This window comes from Gigantopelta aegis, chromosome 3 (genome assembly GCF_016097555.1).
Source record: "Gigantopelta aegis isolate Gae_Host chromosome 3, Gae_host_genome, whole genome shotgun sequence".
Lineage (NCBI taxonomy): Eukaryota > Metazoa > Mollusca > Gastropoda > Neomphalida > Peltospiridae > Gigantopelta > Gigantopelta aegis.
In genome coordinates this window covers 55485574-55509769 of record NC_054701.1, presented here as the reverse complement: position 1 = coordinate 55509769, position 24196 = coordinate 55485574, and the positions used below count along the sequence as shown (strand labels likewise).

General features: G+C 38.2%; 1 protein-coding gene across 1 annotated transcript in view; it reads left to right on the top strand.

The window, feature by feature from the left end:
* LOC121368272 (protein MTO1 homolog, mitochondrial-like) overlaps window positions 1–24196 on the top strand; it is a 201890-nt gene that overhangs the window by 152370 nt on the left and 25324 nt on the right. The window lies entirely within an intron of this gene.

Here is a 24196-nt window from a genome sequence, read left to right as displayed (position 1 = left end):
GCACTCAACCGACTGAGCTAAATCCCACCCTATTCACAGCAAGGTCTAAAGTCAGTGTATTGGTCTTACTCCTCTCCATTCAACCATTAAAAATCCCATCTCAAAGTTACATAAAGGCAGCATCCCGCCACAATTATCTATTAACTTTTGCACCATGAATATATGTTTTATACCTTCAACTATATACACATACCCATAAAAAACAAAACAATCACGACTAAATAATTTAATTTAATAGAAGACTTTTTTGGGGGTTAAATATTTAGTGTACTGTTCAGTTGAGTCAAATACCCTGTAATGTTATGTCAGGCCAATATTTCCAACAAACTGGTTGTCTTTGTGCAACTCACTGGTCTTAGATGGCCTTGTCCATTCAATTCATCAGAGTTTGTGTATTCATCAGTTTTATAGGGTTTGTTACAAAATGATAAGACGGGTATCTAGTAATACTGAAATGATAAGATGGGTATCTAGTAATACTGAAATGATAAGACGGGTATCTAGTAATACTGAAATGATAAGACGGGTATCTAGTAATACTGAAATGATAAGACGGTTATCTAGTAATACTGAAATGATAAGACGGGTATCTAGTAATACTGAAATGATAAGACGGGTATCTAGTAATAATGAAATGCAACTGTTTACATGTGAAGGGGCAGGACATAGCCAGTGGTAAAGCGTTCGCTTGATGCGCGGTCGGTCTAGGATCGATCCCCGTCGGTGGACCCATTGGGCTATTTCTCGCTCCAGCCAGTGCACCATGACTGGTGTAACAAAGGCCATGGTATGTACTATCCTGTCTGTGGGATGGTGCATATAAAATATCCCTTACTGCCAGTCGAAAAGAGTAGCCCATGAAGTGGCAACAGCGGGTTTCCTTTTTTAATATCTCTGTGGTCTTTAACCATATGTCTGATGCAATATATAACTGTCAATAAAATGTGATGAGTGTGTCGTTAAATAAAACATTTCCTTCTAAAACATTTCTTGTTTACATGCCATTACAGTTTTGATATTCTTCAGTTATTTATGCAAAGAAAATGCATGAGATCAATTAATTTGCAGTTATTTGTTACAAATAAATGTATCATTAATGCCCCTAATTACTAATTAGGCTTGAAATTACATAATGTTTTTCCTGTGCCCAGTTCACACAATCAACATCTGATTTGGTGTAATCTGCTTGTCTTTCATTTGTGATGTCTTTCTTTACAATTCATGAAGGACTTTCATTAACAATCAAGTTCAAACAAGCAAGTGTCTTTACAACAGACTGGACTTAAATATCAAATGGTTGTTACAATGCTGTCTTCTGCAATTTTGCCTGCTGCATGACACACATACTGGAAATGCCACATCACAGTTTGAACGGTGTGAAGATTTCTCATTGATTGACATCCAGTTGTTTGTTTAGTGTAATTGAAATCGACTTAACTTGTTCCCCTGATTGACTAGTTTGGCTCAAGAACATTCATACCACTTAAACATCTAACAATGGGAGCATATAGCTCAGTTCAGTATCTGTTTTGGCGTATTAAATAATGATATACCGGGTGGCCCCCAAAATGATAACCCTAATGAATATGGAATTGTATTAAAAGCGTATGAAGATGGTAACTTTGATATTTCACACCCATAACTATATGGATATTTGCTACCTTCAGTGAAAAGTTTAGGCCTATAGGTCAAATATTGTTAAATAGCAACAGATTCAAAATTGAAGTTTATTCATTCATTCATTCATTTCAACTTATTTTCATGCTTATATCCAATTAAGATTCAAGCACGCTGTCTTGGGCACACACCTCAGCTATCTAGGCTGTCTGTCCATGACAGTGGGTTAGTTGTTAGTTGTTACTGGTTAGTGAGAGAAAAGACGGTGTAGTGGTCTTACACTTACCCATTAAGTTGTTAAAATTGTCTTGTGTAGGAGCTGGTACCGGGCTGCGTACTCTGTACCTACCAGCCTTATGTCCAATGGCTTAACCACGACACCACCAAGGCTGGTAAACAATTGAAGTGAGACAAATGTGACACTTATTGTCCTCCTGTCTGGCCTTTAATTTTTTACTTTAAATTTTGAATCAGTTGCTAATGGGTATGAAATATGAAAGTTACAGTCCCGATGCTTGTTAAATAATTCCATATTTAATGGGTTATTGTTTTTGGGGTGCCACCCAATATAATCATAATGATCATTTACTTTCATGCTTATATCCAACCTGGTCATGTGTGGGGATGGGGTAGAGTGATGGTGGGGTTTCAGTCAGGTGTGATGGGTTGGTTGGAGGTGAGTGGATTGTGATGGGTTGGTTGGGTGGAGGTGAGTGGATTGTGATGGGTTGGTTGGGTGGAGGTGAGTGGATTGAATTGGGATGGGTGGAGGTTTGTGGATTGTGTTAGGATGGATGGAAGTTTGTGGATTGGGTTGGAATGGATAGAGGTGAGTGAATTGTGTTTGATGGATGGAGGTTTGTGGACTGTTGGGATGGATGGAAGTGAGTGGATAGGGTTGGAATGGTTCGGGGGGTGTAGATTGTGTTGGGATGGGTGGAGGTGTGTAGATTGTGTTGGGATGGATGGAGGTGTGTAGATTGTGTTGGGATGGGTGGAGGTGAGTGGATTGGGTTGAAATGGATGGAGGTTTGTGGATTGGGTTGGGATGGATGGAAGTTAGTGGATTGGGTTGGAATTGATGGAGGTTTGTGGATTGGGTTGGGATGGGTGGAGGTGAGTGGATTGGGTTGGAATGGATGGAGGTTTGTGGATTGGGTTGGGATGGATGGAAGTTAGTGGATTGGGTTGGAATGGATGGAGGTTTGTGGATTGGGTTGGGATGGATGGAAGTTTGTGGATTGGGTTGGAATGGATGGAGGTGAGTGAATTGTGTTTGATGGATGGAGGTTTGTGGACTGTTGGGATGGATGGAAGTGAGTGGATGTGGTTGGAATGGTTGGAGGTGTGTAGATTGTGTTGGGATGGATGGAGGTGTGTAGATTGTGTTGGGATGGATGGAGGTGTGTAGATTGTTTTGGGATGGGTGGAGGTGAGTGGATTGGGTTGGAATGGATGGAGGTTTGTGGATTGGGTTGGGATGGATGGAAGTTAGTGGATTGGGTTGGAATTGATGGAGGCTTGTGGATTGGGTTGGGATGGGTGGAGGTGAGTGGATTGGGTTGGAATTGATGGAGGTTTGTGGATTGGGTTGGGATGGATGGAAGTTAGTGGATTGGGTTGGAATGGATGGAGGTTTGTGGATTGGGTTGGGATGGATGGAAGTTTGTGGATTGGGATGGAATGGATGGAGGTTTGTGGATTGAGTTGGGATGGATGGAAATGTGTAGATTGAGTTGGAATGGATGGAGGTGAATGGATTGAGTTGGGATGGGATGGGTGGAAGTGTGTAGATTGTTTTGGGATGGTTGGAGGTGTGTAGATTGTGTTGGGATGGGTGGAGGTGAGTGGATTGTGTTGTGATGGATGGAGGTGAGTGGATTGTATTGTGATGGGTGGAGGTGAGTGGATTGTGTTGTGATGGATGGAGATTTGTGGATTGTGTTGGGATGGATGGAGGTGTGTGGATTGATTTGGGATGGGTGGAGGTGAGTGGATTGTGTTGGGATGGGTGGAGGTGAGTGGATTGTGATGGGGTGGGTTGAGGTGAGTGGATTGGGTTCGGTTTGTGTGGAGGTGAGTGGATTGTGTTGGGATGGATGGAGGTGAGTGGATTGTATTGTGATGGGTGGAGGTGAGTGGATTGTGTTGTGATGGATGGAGATTTGTGGATTGTGTTGGGATGGATGGAGGTGTTTGGATTGAGTTGGGATGGGTGGAGGTGAGTGGATTGTGTTGGGATGGGTGGAGGTGAGTGGATTGTGATGGGATGGGTTGAGGTGAGTGGATTGGGTTCGGTTTGGGTGGAGGTGAGTGGATTATGTTGTGATGGATGGAGGTGAGTGGATTGTATTGTGATGGGTGGAGGTGAGTGGATTGTGTTGGGATGGATGGAGGTGAGTGGATTGGGTTGGAATGGATGGAGGTTTGTGGATTGTGTTGGGATGGATGGAAGTTAGTGGATTGGGTTGAAATGGATGGAGGTTTGTGGATTGAGTTGGGATGGATGGAAATGTGTAGATTGAGTTGGAATGGATGGAGGTGAATGGATTGAGTTGTGATGGGTGGAGGTGTGTAGATTGTTTTGGGATGGGTGGAGGTGAGTGGTTTGGGTTGGGATGGGTGGAGGTGAGTGGATTGTGTTGTGATGGATGGAAATGTGTAGATTGTGTTGGGATGTATGGAGGTGAATGGATTGAGTTGGGATGGGTGGAGGTGTGTAGAGTGTGTTGGGATGGGTGGAGGTGTGTAGATTGTGTTGGGATGGGTGGAGGTGAGTGGAGTGTGTTGTGATGGATGGAGGTGAGTGGATTGTGTTGGGTGGAGGTGAGTGGATTGGGTTGGGATGGGTGGAGGTGAGTGGATTGGGTTGGAATGGATGGAGGTTTGTGGATTGAGTTGGGATGGATGGAAATGTGTAGATTGAGTTGGAATGGATGGAGGTGAATGGATTGAGTTTGGATGGGATGGGTGGAAGTGTGTAGATTGTTTTGGGATGGCTGGAGGTGTGTAGATTGTGTTGGGATGGGTGGAGGTGAGTGGATTGTATTGTGATGGGTGGAGGTGAGTGGATTGTGTTGTGATGGATGGAGATTTGTGGATTGTGTTGGGATGGATGGAGGTGTGTGGATTGAGTTGGGATGGGTGGAGGTGAGTGGATTGTGTTGGGATGGGTGGAGGTGAGTGGATTGCGATGGGGTGGGTTGAGGTGAGTGGATTGGGTTCGGTTTGTGTGGAGGTGAGTGGATTGGGTTGGGATGGATGGAGGTAAGTGGATTGTGTTGGGTTAGTGATACTGATATTTATAAGTTAATACTTACAGTAGAACTTTGTCTCCTAGACTGTAAACTTTATGTATACTTGTAAGTTAATCCAAACAATGGCTAACTGGGACTGTATCTTAAAGACGGCAAACTTCATCCCATATGTAGAATGGGTACTAGTTGTATGAGTGAAACAAACATTCTTTGATTCTGTGCTGTTCGGTTTTCAGAAGTAGTACTTTCATTCAACTGAGACCAGATTATTATTCAGTCCAGTATTCAGAGTAGAAGGGCTTTGTATTTTCAGAGTGAATTTTAATGATAAATGTCTAGCAAATCATGGGACTATAAAAAAAAAAAAAAGATTTAGAAGAAATTCTTGTTTATGAAGGTTCAATTTTGAATCCTGAGTTAATTCAGAGTACTATGGCTTGTATATAATATATCTGTTGAAATCACATATATTCACAGCAACTGTATCTATAAAGTTTCCATAAGTGTATTGTTGAGTAACAAGTAAGAACTGCTATCGGCATGTTTGAAATGTTGAGTAAATTGATTTTTGTTGTGTTATAAAATACACAAGTAAGAACTGCTATCGGCATGTTTGAAATCTTGAGTTAAAGGGACATTCCCGAGTTTGCTGCATTGTAAGATGTTTCCGACTAATAAAATATTTCTACAATTAAAATGACATATTAAATATATTTTCTTGTGTAGAATAACAGTGTCTGTATATTTTAATATGTTTCTGGTCGTCTTAATATTTGTAAGAAGCCCAAACTGGATTTTGTCTTCAAATAATTTTGTACGTATGAATTCTTTTCTTTTTTAGGAAATAAAATGAAATTTAACCTAGTACAAATATTAGAATGACCAGGAACACGTTTAATATACAGCCACTAATATTTTATGCAGAATAATATATTTGATATGTAATTACAGTCGTTAAAAAGTATCTTTTAATCAATAACATCTTAAAAATTGCAGCAAACTCCGGAATGTCCCTTTAATTGATTTTTGTTGTGTTATAAAATACATGGTTAGTTTTTTTGTTTAGGTATTGTTTTTCTGCTTGAGAAGTTTTGTTGATTTTATAGGAGAGATACTTGTACAGTTTGTTATTGCTTGTGGTTATTTGGAGATACTGCTTCACAGATTTTATTTCTCTTCATGCATATTCCACAGTGTTTTTCTTCTTTATTTCTCTCAGTTATACAAATATACAATGTATTTCACTATACTTGGTTTATGTATGTTAAAACTGGTATCTGTAGACAAGGACATATATACTACTCAAAAGAATTTAAGGGTCAGACGATATTTTCGACATTATTTTCTGAATGTCAATTATATTAGCTAGACCATAATGTCACGCATGGTATTGTTCCATTTTGACGAAAGTGGGTCTAAGCAACCCATAAATGAATTAAAATCCACTGTCATTGACACTGTCGACTAGTTCTAATGGCGAAAACATGCTTACATTTGCAGGTAAATTAGGGCGAAAGCGAAAGGTCTGCTAAGTGCCCATAACCTGCTTTTTCACAAAGCGCTTCATTTGCACGCTTTGCATGTGTATTCCATGTTCCAATGCTGAATTTCCGTATAATTGGAGCTTGCGTTCGTGTACGGTGCACACTCCAAATTCGACAATGGTACGACGTCAACTGACTATCGAAGATCGAGGAAGGGCTATTGCTTGGCTTCAGGATGGCAATACGCAAAGAAATGTTGCTCTGAGACTTGGTGTCAGTCAGAGTGTCGTTGGCCGACTGTGGCAACGGTACCAAGCAACGAATTCTGTTCGAAATCGTCCACGTTCGGGAAGACCCCGAAGCACTACAAATAGAGAGGACCACTACATCACTAATATGGCTCTACGTCAACGCACAACCACTGCACGCCGATTACGTGACAATCTGCGGACTGTGACTGGAACTCGAGTGTCTGATCAAACCATACGCAATCGTCTGAGAGCCAATAATCTACGCTGCCATCGCCAGGCTGTTCGACCACCACTCCTACCACGTCACAGAATGGCCAGACGTCACTGGTGCACACTTTATCTGCGGTGGCAACGTGTTCAGTGGGGTCGAGTGATGTTCACTGATGAGTCCAGGTTTAGTCTCCAGTTCAACGACGGTCGGGTTCGTGTCTACAGACGTCCTGGGGAGCGCTTCGCTGACGTTAACGTTAGACAACGTCACCGGTTCGGTGGTGGCAGCGTCATGGTGTGGGGCAGCATCTCTATCCACCACAGGACCCCCCTCTATGTGGTGGATGGCAATCTGAATGGAATCCGCTATCTGAATGAGATTATCCGGCCGTTGGTTCTCCCAGGCCTTCAGCAGATTGGCGGCGGGGCAGTTCTGCAGGATGACAATGTCAGACCCCACCGCGCCAGGGTGGTAACGGACTTTCTCAGACAACAAGGTATCGCCAGGATGGATTGGCCAGCATATTCGCCTGACTTGGCCACAATAGAGCACGCCTTGGACGAATTAGGCAGGAGAGTTCGGGATAACCATGCCCCTCCGGCCAACCTTCATGATCTGGGTCAACTTCTTATGGCAGAGTGGCAGGCCATTCCCCAAGAGTTCTTCAGACGTCTGATCAACAGCATGAGGCAACGATGTGTCGAGTGTATTCACGCCAGGGGTGGATTCACACACTATTAAACGAATGTTCTAATGTGTAAAATCCATGTTTGACAACCTTCAACTTTGACAGCATGTCATGTGACTTTCTTGTATACAGTGACGTTTATTTGTGTTTTTTTGTAAATATGGAACAATAAATTAAATTTTTGGTGTAGTTTACATCATCAATCTAATACACTCTGAAACTTATTTGGTTATAAATTTTTGACCCTTAAATTCTTTTGAGTAGTATATATATATATATATATATATATATATATATATATATATATATATATATATATATATATATATATATGTATATGTAACAAAGTAGTTTACTAAATATATTCTTGTAGGTAAATTTATTTTAAATCACATTTCAGAGGGTATGTAAGAAATAGAATACTACATTGATATCTGTTAGATACTATTTAACTTTCAAGTTGTTTCAAAATGTATTTGAGCAAAAGCAAGTTGGATACGTTTTTAAACAAGTTGTATAATAAATAGTATCCAATAGACATGAATGTAGTATTGTATTTGTTACATACCCTCTGAAAACAGATTAAAAATAAATTTAAACATCTTTTCCAACTGAAACATATTTATATATTTATGGTGTTTGTACTTGCTTCACAGCGCAATAATGTTCAGGTTAACTTGCACGTCACAAAGCAATAAATTTTGTTTGGACTTATTTCATTGGATGGTATGGCTGTGGCATCCAGGTCATCGTCAGTTGTATGTAAAATTTATTAAAATGTTATTGCCATGTAATACCATAAACGGATCATGTTCTTACCAACAGTTGTCTAAGAAATTGGGATATATCATTCTTAGAATAACAAACACACAGAATGGCATATACCATGACCATGGTTATAGTAGTTATGGAACAGATGGTAAGGTCTGCAGTGACCTGGGTTAGTAATATACACAAAGAAAGGAACATGCCTAGCAACACCTCAGCACATTTTAAACTACGGCTGTTTGGTGTCTAACATATTATTATTTTCACTGGCTTGGATGGGAAAAACCAAAGTCCATTGAATGTGATCAGTCCTGAAAGCCAGGGTCAGTAAAGCCAGCATGATTATTTTCAGTATCACCAGGAACCAGTGTTTTAGCATATACATGTAGGTAGTACTAAACCAAATAACATCCGGCTGGGTCAAAGTTTGAGGTGCACCGAACTTTTGATAGAGAAGTGAACACCACACATCCTGTGATTGGTGATAAATGTGAGTGTGTTGGTTGTAAAAAAAATTAGTTTCATCTAGGCAAAAAATGTATGCAATTTTATTTCATTTAGTACCACTGTGTCAAGTAGCCTTGTGTTTGAAACATGTATGGGGTACCTGTAAAAAACACTTACTCAAATTTTGTGTGAAACTAGGGGTGTTGTAAAAACATCTTGTTATACCGAAAATGAGCCATGAAAGATACCATTTTCTTCAGTTAATACTTTGAGGTAGGGGTTGTAGTACTGATATTTATGGGTCATAGTTTGGTTTGTAGTGTTTTTAAACACAAACATTAACATGGTCACCTATGGGATTTTATTTGGTATAGTACAACCTATTAGTATAACCAGAGCTTTCTACTTCCTGCCTCATTAAAGCCAGTTTCAGTAAAGCCAGCATGGTTAATTTCAGTATCACCAGGAACCTGTATTTTGGCATATAGTGTGGCCAGAGCTTTCTACTTCCTGTCTCATTAAAGTCAATGTTAGTAAAGCCGGTTAATTTCAGTATCACCAGGAATCTGTGTTTTGGCATATAGTGTAGCCAGAGCTTTCTACTTCCTGTCTCATTAAAGTCAATGTTAGTAAAGCCAGCATGGTTAATTTCAGTATGACGAGGAATCTGTGTTTTGGCATATAGTGTAGCCAGAGCTTTCTACTTCCTGCGTCATTAACTCATTTGCTAAAAAAAACTAAAAAACTAAAAAACTAATTTGCTGCTACAATGTTGAGATGTCAACAAATTAATCTCTTACGTGACAAACTTAAATTAATACAAAACTTCGTCATCTAATCCATATTGTTTTAAAGTTACCCTTTTGTGTTAGTACTTTGTTTTTTGTAATTAAACACACTTATTTATATTGTTTACATCATCATTGAACAATAGCACAAGAAGATTTGTTCGATAATCACACTTATTTATTTTGTTTATACATCATTATTGAACAATGGCACAAGACGATTTGTTAGATATGAAACATGGCTGTGCCTTGTGTATCTGCATTACAAGAGAAATCTCATTTGCCTGGCGTCAGTCACATGTGGGCAATCTTCATGAATACAAACCGTCAGCCTGGCTGTATCATGGCCACATTTGCAACTAAACTAGTTACAATGTAATGCACTGAAAAATAACATAATTAAATGTACAAAGTCTTTCAATAAGGCCACACTCATATTTATCCTTTTTTGTTAAACTCGCACCCACATTCTCACATGTCTGTTGTCTATAAAATTCAGTTGAATGTAAATTAGTTGGTTTTAATAGACTTGTCCGCCCCCTCTTCCATGCAATGTTTCCGGAAGCAGATAGTAATGAGTGTGGAAAGAAATATATGATAAATAAATATTATGTCATACTGCGGTCTTTTTAACATTGGCCTTCAGCTGTTCATATACATATAATTATAAAATGTGCATTGATAACACTTTAATACATGGTGATGAATTAATCCATGTTGTTTTTTATTATTTTTGAGTGGGTGTTTTTTCACATGTATAGGCTGATACAGCTGTTAAATATTAAGTCATAGTATTAATTAATTTCATCCTGGAAGCATCGTAGACGATGGAGTGTGACAGCAATTGGGGTGGAGTGAGCAGTTATATATTGATTTTCATGGGGAATGGCAATGCATTATCTATAGGGTTATGAGACTGCCCCAACCCCATCCCCTTCCCCCAGCTACTGATGCCTATGATAATGCATTGTTATGATTGACCAATGGCTGTAACATGTTATAATAAATGTAAAAACATAATTGTATGCAGCGTCTTTTACTGGTGAAAATAATCTTGTATAGGTTAATAGTTATTTTGTTTGGTAGTCATGATGCTATACATTAAGTAAATGCCCTGATCATATTTGTACATGAACTTGAAAACAAATGTGAATGTTCAATTAGCATGTTATTAGCAGGCACAGGGGATTTAGGGGATGTGGTGGTATGGGACTCCACCTAATATACAATCAGTAAAAATGGTTCTCTTGTATAAATCAGTTTGTTTTAGCCTTGTTGCACATGCTGCATTTTCTGTAATTTTGACATTTTATCCAAGCATAACATTCAGTTGTTGAGTCATTATGTCATTCAATCATAATCGAGTACATTTTGTAAGTGCACAAAGTGTGTAGTTACAATAATATTATTATGATTAAAAGGGCTTATATATTAAATCAAATGACATCCCAGTACATTGTTTAAAGACTTCCATCCTCAAAATTTCAGTGTGAAATTCAATAACTGGGTCATACAGTTTCTTGAAACGATATTATAATTTCTAAATACTAGTTGGGCTACAATACAGCAAGAGTGTGGAAACTTCTCTGTTGTCTAATTAATGACCATTTATTTCTTGTATCATGCCAGTGGTATTACTAAGACTTAATTTTCCTCATATTGTCTCTGAGATTAAACATATAACTTTGTTTGACACACAATAGGTGATCTCTTGTTTGTGCTGGGATGTCATTAAACATCCATTCATTTATTCTGAGATTAAACACTTTAATGTGATCCGTGTTAAAATTGAAATTTAAAATAATCTGTTTTATATGTGTGTATAAAAATTAACATTTAATAAACTTAATTTAATAAATTAATCACATTTTCACCCAATATTTTTGCATGTTAATTTAGATTGCAAATTAGTTTGGAGTACCTGTCTGGGAGGAGACAACCACCACCATCCTCAAAAAGAGAAGAAAAAACAGATCATGAATGCAATGTTTGTTTCACATAATATATATAGAGCCCAAGGAAATTATTTTGGGCTAAGGCCAAATATGTTGGCTAAACATATTTTACAAATTACAAAAATGTGGTAAATATTTTTAAAAAGTGTTTTTTCACTGTTTCTGTCATAAGCAGTGTTTACAGTGAAAGCTGTGGGTATCATTTGGAATACCATTGTAATACAATTTGTCTCCAGCTGAATTATAACTTGAAGAATGCAGACGCAGAAAAAACTGTCCGAGGTATGTTTGCCTTGGCTGTGTGAATGAATTTGCTGTTTCCGGAAGCTTGCATGTCTGGTGGGTACTTGAGTGAGGAGATAGTCGGTGATGGCTGCCGTGATTGATGTTGTTACAAGTCGTGGCCGACAGATACACACTGATACCTTGGAACAGCTGTAGGCTCAAGACAACACACTGGCAGTGCATACACTGCTTCATTCTCACTTACTAACTCAACTAATGCTTTACTTACCATACTATATTGTTGTAGTTTTTTAATTTTAAAATTGCATATTATCAATAGTTGAATGTTGTTTTTCATCTTTAAAGTCTTCTTTGTTTTTAGCACAACCTTGTTAGAAAATATCTTGGATGGTATGGGTGGATGGGGGAGTATGGGTTAAATATAAATTGTGATTAATGTTGAAAATAGAAGGCCACACTACTTAGCAGAGCCTGGCATATGCTGCATTTTTAAACATTTGAATTATACAGTGCAAACCCCCCCCCCCAAACCAGACACCCTCAGGACCAAGCAAAATGTCTGGTTTTAAGGGGTATCCAGTTTTTCTTCCATAGGTTCTCTTTTGTAGAGATATTTTAAAAGGGAGCATGAAAAATGTCCGTATTTGAGAGAATTCTGGTTTACAGTGTCCGGTTTTGAGAGAATTCCGGTTTACAGTGTCCGGTTTTAAGAGGTTTCACTGTTGATACTCTTCAGTGCATTCTGAGCTACCATAAATTGAGTTTTTCTATCATTTAAAATGGGTAGGTGAAGAAAGGTTTGGAGTATAGGCACAACCATCTCCAACAGTTCTAAGTTCAGACTTTGTGTTTCAACATTCCTGCACATGTAGCAGTGCACAGCTAGCAATAAATCAGTGAACCAATTGACCTGTGATTATATCAACTGAACATTCAGGCTTGTCCGCCTTGGGTACATCTTCCATACCTGATTACTAATTTTATGTCTAACAAATGTTATAGCATGTTAAAATGTATCACTAATCTTATGGCGATATTGTAAGACCTCATTATGTATAACACAGCTTATTATATTATGGCCTTTGATATGGATTTGGTGGGGTGGGACTTAATATATAATTAGCTCAGTGGTAAAGCACTTCCATGATACGTGGTCATTCTAGGATTGATCTCCATTGGTAGGACAATTGAGTTATTTCTCGTTCCAGCCAATGTATGACGGCTGGTATATCAAAGGCCTGTTTGTGGGATGGTGCATATAAAAGATCCCTTGCTACTAATGAAAACATTTAACAGGTTTCCTCTCTAAGACTATATGTCATAATTACCAAATATTTGACTTTTGCCAATGCTTAATAAGTCAATGTGCTCTAGTGGTGTCATTAAACAAAACAAACTTTAACTTGATATGGATTTGCATGTTTGCACTGAACCTAGCACTGCACAGATTCTGGGTAGGAGTCAGTACTGAGAGCAAGATACAAACTTGGCACGTACTATAGTGAGCCTTCAAATAGGACATACAAACTTGGTACGTACTATAGTGAGCCTTCAAACAGGACATACAAAACTTGGTACATACTATAGTGAGCCTTCAAACAGGACATACAAAACTTGGTACATACTATAGTGAGCCTTTAAACAGGACATACAAACTTGGTACATACTATAGTGAGCCTTCAAACAGGACATACAAACTTGGTACGTACTATAGTGAGCATTCAAACAGGACATACAAAAGTTGGTACATACTATAGTGAGCCTTCAAACAGGACATACAAACTTGGTACGTACTATAGTGAGCCTTTAAACAGGACATACAAACTTGGTACATACTATAGTGAGCCTTCAAACAGGACATACAAAACTTGGTACATACTATAGTGAGCCTTTAAACAAGACATACAAACTTGGTACATACTATAGTGAGGATTCAAACAGGACATACAAAACTTGGTATGTACTATAGTGAGCCTTTAAACAGGACATACAAAACTTGGTACGTACTATAGTGAGCATTCAAATAGGACATACAAACTTGGTATGTACTATAATGAGCCTTCAAACAGGACATACAAAACTTGGTACGTACTGTAGTGAGCCTTTAAACATGATATACAAAACTTGGTACGTACTATAGTGAGCCTTCAAACAGGACATACAAAACTTGGTATGTACTATAGTGAGCCTTTAAACAGGACATACAAAACTTGGTATGTACTATAGTGAGCATTCAAATAGGACATACAAACTTGATACGTACTATAGTGAGCCTTTAAACAAGACATACAAACTTGGTACATACTATAGTGAGGATTCAAACAGGACATACAAAACTTGGTACGTACTGTAGTGAGCCTTTAAACAGGATATACAAAACTTGGTACGTACTATAGTGAGCCTTCAAACAGGACATACAAAACTTGGTATGTACTATAGTGAGCCTTTAAACAGGACATACAAAACTTGGTACGTACTATAGTGAGCATTCAAATAGGACATACAAACTTGGTACGTACTATAGTGAGCCTTCAAACAGGACATACAAACTTGGTACATACTATAATGAGCCTTCAAACAGGACCTTCAACCAGGTGACACGAGAACTAGTCCTTTGATGCTGGTAGCAGTATTGAAATGATCCCGCGACCCACATGAACAGACACCTGGATGGATGACCGTACAGGCATTTGGACACATTCTCCTTAATAATGGGAGTTGAGGGCATGTGTTTGTGTTGTCAGGGGAAACAGATGGCAGCAACTGCAGGAAGCAGATAGGCTGTAAGCTGGTGAACTTTTTGTACCCTGTCTGCTGCACTGTCAACAGACTCTAGCAGGAATGTGTTTGCTGTTAGAGTTGAACATCTTCCAAGAACATGGAGTTCTCCAGCATGGATCTCTCAGACAGAGGCAGCAAATGACAATGGTACTTATGTAAGGAATATTGGCCAAATGCCACATCTCACATTCTCTGTTGTGCATTTAAAGGTGCTGTCTCAAGATTTTTGTAATTGTTTAACATATGTTTGCTAGAACAAAATGCTTGGGAAACAATATTAATATGCTCTGTACTTACACTGTCTAGTTGGAAGGCTTAAAAATTAAACATTTTACAAGAGTTTGAGCTTTGTGTCTAAACTGATGTTGTATAAGTACAGGCTAATATAGTCACTGTTTGTAATGTTTCACTGTGTTCTTACCTTTTTTTGACACCCAATAGCCCATGTGTATTTTTTTGCTGGGGTGTCGTTAAACACTTATTCATTCATTATTTTACAGATTTGGTAGATGTCATATATTTGTATAATGGTCATGGTCATGGTTATGGGGTTTTACATTCAGAACAAGCTACTGTAGCGCATATCTGTCATGGGTGCAGGTGCCGGCAGGGTGGATGTCAGAGAGCACCAGCAGCCAGACCCAGATCAGTAGCGGGTGGGGGGGGGGGGGGGGGGCAATTTGTATAATGTTTCAATGCTGAGTTTCATTCACTCATCTGCAGGTTTACATTTCTTCTGAGGACTGTCACAATTACCAAATGTTTCACATCTAATAGTGGATGATTAATTAATCAGTGTGCTCTAGTGGTGGTGCTAAACAAATGGTAAACTTTAACTTTCACTGATGAAACTTTGAATGAGTTGCCTTTCATGGTCGTCATATGGTGCATATTTTTGTTGTGCTCTCCTACTGAAAACCAAGCTCCACTGGTATTAAATTGGTGCAGTCCTTGTGAGTTTCAAAAGCTTGTCCACCTTGCCCAATATAATCCTGCCATCCTCACATATCTGACATGTCCCTTCAAAGGTAAACTTTTCTCTCACATACATTACTCCTAATTTGCTGGTAGTCTGGTAGTCTGGTATACAATTTTTTTAATGTTCTAATGTTCTGGAAAATGTCCCAGAACCCACAGTCGTTTCCCCCCCCCCCCCCCCCCCACCTCCATGTCGGCTACAATTCATGCATGCATGCACACACATATTAATAGCTCCAAGTATTAAATTGTTTGCAAATGGTCTTGTGACTAATAAACACAGATAGATATATGCACAGATGGATAAAGCCTGTTAGGTAAAATAAAGTTTGTTTTATTTAACGATGCCACTAGAGCACATTGATTTTTTATCTTATCATCGGCTATTGGACGTCAAACATATGGTCATTCTGACACTGTTTTTTAGAGGAAACCCGCTGTCGCCACATTGGCTACTCTTTTACGACAGGCAGCAAGGGATGTTTTATTTGCGCTTCCCACAGGCAGGATAGCACAAACCATGGCCTTTGTTGAACCAGTTATGGATCACTGGTTGGTGCAAGTGGTTTACTCCTACCCATTGAGCCTCAGGGTTTGGAGTCGGTATCTGGATTAAAAATCCCATGCCTCGACTGGGATCCGAACCCAGTACCTACCAGCTTGTAGACCAATGACCTAACCATGACGCCACTGAGGCCAGTGGCCTGTTACAGAACTCACTCAAACAATACAAATGTATTAGTTTCATTTTGAAGCATTTATAATAGATCATACACACTCCAACCAATGTTAACTCTGCAGGGCTTCTAGAATCTTTATAAAATCCACTTGAATGAGATCAGTGATTTAAAAAATTTACTACCCATGATTAAAAATTCACTAGCTCTACTTTATTTTACGTTAATACAATTTTACTAAACAATAGTAATAATCAGATATGTCACCTAAAGAGGGAGATAGAGCTTAAAAACACTAACATTTGGTGGTGGGGGTGGGGGCAAGATATTCATATTTACAAAATAGACTTAACTGCAACATTTGACAATTAAAAAAATTCACTAGCCATTGGGCTATAGTAGTTATTTAGCCATGGGAGTGGGGCTACCATAACCCAGGGGAAAATATTTCGAAATCTGAGGGAACCGGAAGTCGGTTCACATGGTTTTTACCTATGTAACCAATTGTTCGGTTACATGAATTATAGTTGCGTAACCCGTGGGTTACCTGATCGGTTACCTCAAAATTATGTTGAAATTATATTTTAAATACATAGTTTTTAGCTGAAACAAAGTTAAAACAAATACAAAAGAAAACATTTGACAAAAAAAGAAATGTCTTTAATGCTTGCTAAAGTTAACAATATTATAAATGAACTGAATATCAGCCACAGTACTGAAATAAAATACAGGGGCGTAGCCAGACATTTTCTTAGCATTACGCACGTCAAAGGCGTGCCCGAGCGGGGATATTCGGGGGGCCTTCCCCGGTGAAAAGTTTGAAACTCAGGACGTCTGTAGATGCAATCTGAGCCTTTTCGGAGGTTTTTTTTTTTTTTTTTTTTTAAATCTTTTTTTCGAGTCAATTTTAAGAGGATATTTTATAGAACAATTACAGACAGCCTCGACCTATTCCCGGATTTTGTTTTTGAATTACGCACATGCGTACTGTGCGTAATGGGCGCTACGCCTTTGAAATATATACATAATAATTTCGAGGGATTCCTTTTTGCGTTTTGCAGTGGTTATGCTACTTTCACTTTATCGATGGTACTTCTATACTACAGATACGTGCCAAATGTTTGGGTTTTTTAAAGCTCATAATGCGATGTTAGTATTTTAAAAAATTTGTGACACTTTTGGATTCCTGTTTACATTGTTTTTAACATGTGCAAAATTATAGCCAATCCAATATTATGTCTACATGTATTCCTTTAGAGATAAAATAACAGCAGATAATTTAGCCGTCCCCAGCGGTCTGAGCACATTTCTTCAAAACTTTTGGCTTGACTATACTGAACATTTACTTAACTGGTTGCAAATTACAACTGTTGAAATATAACGTTGTTTACTGATTTTCTGCGCATCAAGTATCTAAAATTCAGCCTAAAACACTTGTCGAAATACTAGTAGTATGTCTGCGTGAATAAACGTCCTGTAATCGTGAAGTTTGCAAGTTTTAATTTCTGAACATTTACAGGCCATGACGTAACCAGTTTGCGGTTCGCATAAATTTAACTTTGCGTAACCGACACGCGAACAGAACGGCGGTTCGCGTGAAATATTGTGCTCTGATAACCTAGAAACCCTGTTCTGTAACCATGAGTTTACAGCAGGTTTTTTCTCTAATGAACTATTAGTGTAACACTTTTGTGTTATTATTATACCTAATCATTGATCATTTGTAGGTTAATCTGGCATAGATCCAAGGGCAGAGTGCTGGTAGTGTGCTCACATCTCACTCTGAAATTTAAATTGCAAAAAATACAAGGCATTTATTGGTTCTCAGTCTTTCACTATAAGATTACCATATATAATACATAGAGTGTACTTTTCAATAAGGTAGCTGCCCTTTTTAAACATGCACCCCCCTCACTAGAAAACGTCCGCATTGATCTGCCCCTGGTAAATGTGGTTAATACACATACATATTTAGATGTGGTATTTGTGCTGTGGTTTTTCCCTTTCTCTTCTACATGTTCACTCAGCTTTAATTAAATGCATGCTTGTGTATAGCAAATCTCCAATGAGATTTTACTGTTTACCTGAAGTTTTAAAAAGAAGCTTCTGTTTCACAAACAGTTTCAAACTGAGTGTCTATCTGTGGAACGGAACAAGCTAAATTTGCAGCAGTTCTTGCGGGGAGATCAAATAGACAAAACATTCTGTGAAAGTCATTAAAAACGCTTCCTCCGTTGGCTCCAGGATTTTCAACATTCACAGAATGTTGTATTGCTAATAAAAGTGCAATATCATTACCCCAGCCAGTAAGATAGTTGTGAGGATATGAATGGGTGTTTTGTGTTTATGTACTGATTTCAAATAAGGGCTAAATCATTTTATTACAGATTCCTTCAATTGAGATTTGTTAAAACTAAATAATGCTGAATTAATATATCTTAAATTAATACAAAGTGTTGCTTTACAGATACTTTCATTTTCTTCTCATGTCACAGACTAGTTTGGGCCATTGTGTTGGACTATATATATACTCTTCAAGTAGGGGAACTCTAATAGGAATTTACAATTGCAAAAATTGTAAGGTATATTAGCTGTGGGAAATAGTTATATGATAATAGTGAATTAACTGGGCAAACATTACAATAGGTAGTTCAGTATTACAGTAGGTTTTATGACCACCAAAGATCTTGAAGGACGATTGGGGTCAAAAGTGAAATTTGAAAGTTGACGAGGTTTTTTATCAGTAAATTACAAATTCAAACAATAAAAATTACTAAACAGAATGAAAAAGATTGACAGAAATAATGTTCCACGGTGATTAATGGACCTTCCTGGAAATTGTCAAAATCGAGAATGACACCCTATGCACGTGATGCACGTGCAAACTATGGAATGTGTTTCGATGTGTTGATAAACAGACCTGAATGTTCTTTACTAGGATGTCTGTGGTCAAAACGTATGTTCGGTCTAATAGTTGATATTAACATTAATATTTCAGGTTCCCCTACTTTTTTTGAAGAGTATATATATAGATATATATCTATATCTATATCTATAGCTATATCTCTCTCTCTCTCTCTCTCTCTCTCTCTCTCTATATATATATATATATATATATATATATATATATATATATATATATATATATATATATATATATATATATATAGATAGATAGATAGATAGATAGATAGATAGATAGATAGAACCTGGTTTAGATAGATAGATAGAACCTGGTTTAGACGGTACCACTGCCAGTTTAAACTACTGGTGATAGATAGATATATAGATAGATAGATAGATAGATAGATAGAATGAACCTGGTTTAGACGGTACCACTGCCAGTTTAAACTACTGGTGATAGATAGATAGATAGATAGAACCTGGTTTAGACGGTACCACTGCCAGTTTAAACTACTGGTGATAGATAGATAGATAGATAGAACCTGGTTTAGACGGTACCACTGCCAGTTTAAACTACTGGTGATAGATAGATAGATAGATAGATAGAACCTGGTTTAGACGGTACCACTGCCAGTTTAAACTACTGGTGATAGATAGATAGATAGATAGATAGATAGAACCTGGTTTAGACGGTACGACTGCCAGTTTAAACTACTGGTGATAGATAGATAGATAGATAGATAGATAGATAGAACCTGGTTTAGACGGTACCACTGCCAGTTTAAACTACTTGTGATAGATAGATAGATAGATAGATAGATAGATAGATAGATAGAACCTGGTTTAGACGGTACCACTGCCAGTTTAAACTACTGGTGATAGATAGATAGATAGATAGATAGAACCTGGTTTAGACAGTACCACTGCCAGTTTAAACTACTGGTGATAGATAGATAGATAGATAGATAGATAGATAGATAGATAGATAGATAGATAGAACCTGGTTTAGACGGTACGACTGCCAGTTTAAACTACTGGTGATAGATAGATAGATAGATAGATAGATAGAACCTGGTTTAGATGGTACCACTGCCAGTTTAAACTACTGGTGATAGATAGGTAGATAGATAGATAGATAGATAGATAGATAGAACCTGGTTTAGACGGTACCACTGCCAGTTTAAACTACTGGTGATAGATAGATAGATAGATAGATAGATAGATAGAACCTGGTTTAGACGGTACCACTGCCAGTTTAAACTACTGGTGATAGCTTCTAGAGTAAGGCTGTTATTACTTATGTGATGTGGGTGGGATTTAGCTCAGTCAGTTGAATGCTCACTTGAGGTGCTTGTGTTGCAGGATCGAAACACCTCGGTGGATCCATTCAATTGGTTGGGTTCTTTCCCTTCCAACCATTGCACCACAACTGATCAAAGGCTGTGGTATGTGCTTTTCTGTATGTGAAAAAGTGCATATAAAAGATTCTGCATTAGGAAAAATGTAGCTGGTTTCCTCTTATGACTATATGGATCAGTATAATCTATAATGTGGCAGTCCTGGATGACTGTTCAGAATTGGGTCATATGGGAATAACTAAATTGGTCCACTGATGAGTCATATGGGAGTAACTGAATTGGTCCACTGATGAGTCATATGGGAGTAACTGAAATGGTCCACTGATGAGTCATATGGGAATAACTGAATTGGTCCACTGATGAGTCATATGGGAGTAACTGAATGGGTCCACTGATGAGTCATATGGGAATAACTGAATGGGTCCACCGATGAGTCATATGGGAGTAACTGAATGGGTCCACTTCTGAGTCATATGGGAATAACTGAATGGGTCTACTGCTGAGTCGTATGGGAATAACTGAATGGGCCCACAGCTGATGGGTCATATGGGGATAACTGAATGTGTCCACTGATGGGTAATAGCTGAATGGGTCCACTGATGAGTCATATGGGAATAACTGAATGGGGTCTACAGCTGAGTCATATGGGAGTAACTGAATGGGTCTACAGCTGATGGGTCATATGGGAATAACTGAATGGGTCCACTGGTGAGTCAAATGGAAATAGCTGAATGGGTCCACTGGTGAGTCAAATGGAAATGGCTGAATGGGTCCACTGGTGAGTCAAATGGAAATAGCTGAATGGGTCCACTGGTGTGTGAAATGGAAATGGTTGAATGGGTCCACTGGTGAGTCAAATGGAAATAGCTGAATGGGTCCACTGGTGAGTCAAATGGAAATAGCTGAATGGGTCCACTGGTGAGTCAAATGGAAATGGCTGAATAGGTCCACTGGTAAGTCATGACTTACTATAACTGTAAGACTGAGTTGTAAGTCAGGTCTCCTCATGACAGTGGCTCACACTTGCATCACATTCATCCAAAGATGAACTCACCTTTTATCATTTTGGGTCATTATTTGTTGTTATGCTTATTTTTTAGATTTGTGCTATTTCTCGTTCCAGCCAGTGCACTGGTATATCAAAGGCTGTGATATGTACTATCCTGTCTGTGGAATGGTACATATAAACGATCCCTTGATACTAATGGGAAAATGTAGCAGGTTTACTCTCTAAATGGACAGGCCTGCAAGTATTTAATAGGAATGGAATTCATGAATGAACGACACCTCAGCACAAAAATACAAATCGGTTATTGGGTCTAATAGGAATGGAGGAGTGAGGAGTGACAAGTGAGGACATGATGGTTTTACTTCATGTATTATTCTGTGACTACATGCATTCCCATTCGTGTTTGTTAAACTTACTTCTTTCACTTGACGGGTAATGGACAAAGCTTCTCTCAACTGGTTACTGAAATAGTACCTCACAGCAACTTACCTAGAGAGGTTTTTAAGCCTGAATTGAATCTAACAGGAAGAGAGAGGAACTTGTCTGTAAACGTTAACATTATATTGACTGTTGATTTGAGGAGGCTTCAGACACAAATTAATGACTTCCTTGCACATGTGCACTTAATATTTAGAGTTGTCATGTTTTCAATGCATTGCCCTCACTTCTTGTGGTTACTTGTGGTTAATTGATAAAGATTTTCTGTCAAACATCATCTTGTTATGTCATCATGTTTTTACTGCTGCTATGGATTTATCACCTTCAAATTGACAACAGAGTGAAATTATGTTTTGTTTCTCATTAACAACTGTTAACACCATGTGACCTGCTTCTGTATTCTGTATTCATGTGCGTGTATATATATATTTAAACATGATTGTACATAGATAGGACAACACCCATTGGGTATCTCTGTGATCACTGATGGTATTTTCAGTATACCTCTTATGTATTTATTTATATATTGGTGTTGTTGGGGTTTTGTTACATGTTCTGTTCTCTTTTAGTTATAAACACAGTGATGATGTTTTGTTTTTTAATGAAGATTTATAGCCATTATGGTCTCATTACATAGAAACTTTCTGCCGATAAACCCATGTTGATTAATGACACAAATACAATATAACATTTAAAAGTTAATCAGGGTTTTGTTTTTTGTTTGTTTGTTTGTTTGTTGGAATGTTTTTGTTTTGTTTTGTTTGTTGGAATGTTTTTGTTTTGTTTTGTTTGTTGTGTTTTTTGTCCTAAACTAAGATTTTTAACTTCAGTCCATCTGATTGTTTGTTCTAATGAGTAACAAAGAAGTCTATTCACATGGCCCAATATGGGCTATTACTCATTCCAGCCAGTGCACCACAACTGGTATATCAAAGGCTGTGGTATATGCTATCCTGTCTGTGGGATGGTGTATATAAAAGATCCTTGCTACTAATAGAAAAATATAGCCGATTTTCTTTCTATGACTATATGTCAAAATTACCAAATGTTTTACATCCAATAGCCAATTATTAATAATCAGTGTGCTCTAGTGGTGTCATTAAACAAAACAAACTTTAACTATTCACATGGACAACTGTTCTGCTGCACATCCATGGAAATTGATAATATAAAACAATTTCACCAGTAAAATAATATTGTCATCAAGATCAGATGTTCACCCAAAGAATGAATTAAATGCATTAACAGACTTATTAAAACATTATTAGATTTTACCACTACACATGTATACCCATTACTGCATTATCATCACCACTGCCAGTGTTTACCGTTGTTATTTTTCCATTGTAAACAGGACAGCACATATCACAGCCTTTGATTTACCAGTTAATAGAAAAATATAGCCGATTTTCTTTCTATGACTATATGTCAAAATTACCAAATGTTTTACATCCAATAGCCACTCATTAGGACAAACAATCAGATGGACTGAAGTTGAAAATCTTAGTTTAGGACAAAAAACACAACAAACAAAACAAAACAAAAACATTCCAACAAACAAACAAACATTGATGATCAATCACACTAGCACAAACCAGCCTCGGTGGCGGCGTGGTTAGGCCATCGGTCTACAGGCTGGTAGGTACTGGGTTCGGATCCCAGTCGAGGCATGGGATTTTTAATCCAGATACCGACTCCAAACCCTGAGTGAGTGCTCCGCAAGGCTCAATGGGTAGGTGTAAACCACTTGCACCGATCAGTGATCCATAACTGGTTCAACAAAGGCCATGGTTTGTGCTATCCTGCCTGTGGGAAGCACAAATAAAAGATCCCTTGCTGCTAATCGAAAAGAGTAGCCCATGTAGTGGCGACAGCGGGTTTCCTCTCTCAATATCTGTGTGGTCCTTAACCATATGTCTGACGCCATATAACCGTAAAAAAAATGTGTTGAGTGCACTCTACCACTGTATTACATCCCACCCTCTTACTGTATATTAAAGGATCACAGGTGATATTTACTACTACCAGCCTCGGTGGTGTCATCGTTAAGCCATCGGACATAAGGCTAGTATAGGTACAGGATTCGCAGCCCAGTACTGGCTCTCAGCCAGAGCCAGTTTTAATGACTCAGTGGATAGGTGTAAGACCACTACACCCTCTTCTCTCTCACTAACCACTAACCACTAACTCACTGTCCTGGACAGACAGCCCAGATAGCAGAGGTGTGTGCCCAGTACAGCATCCTTGAACCTTAATTGGATATAAGCATGGAAATAAGTTGAAATGAATTATATTTACTGGATGCTGAGGTATATTTGTTTGGCAGTTGATGGACATAT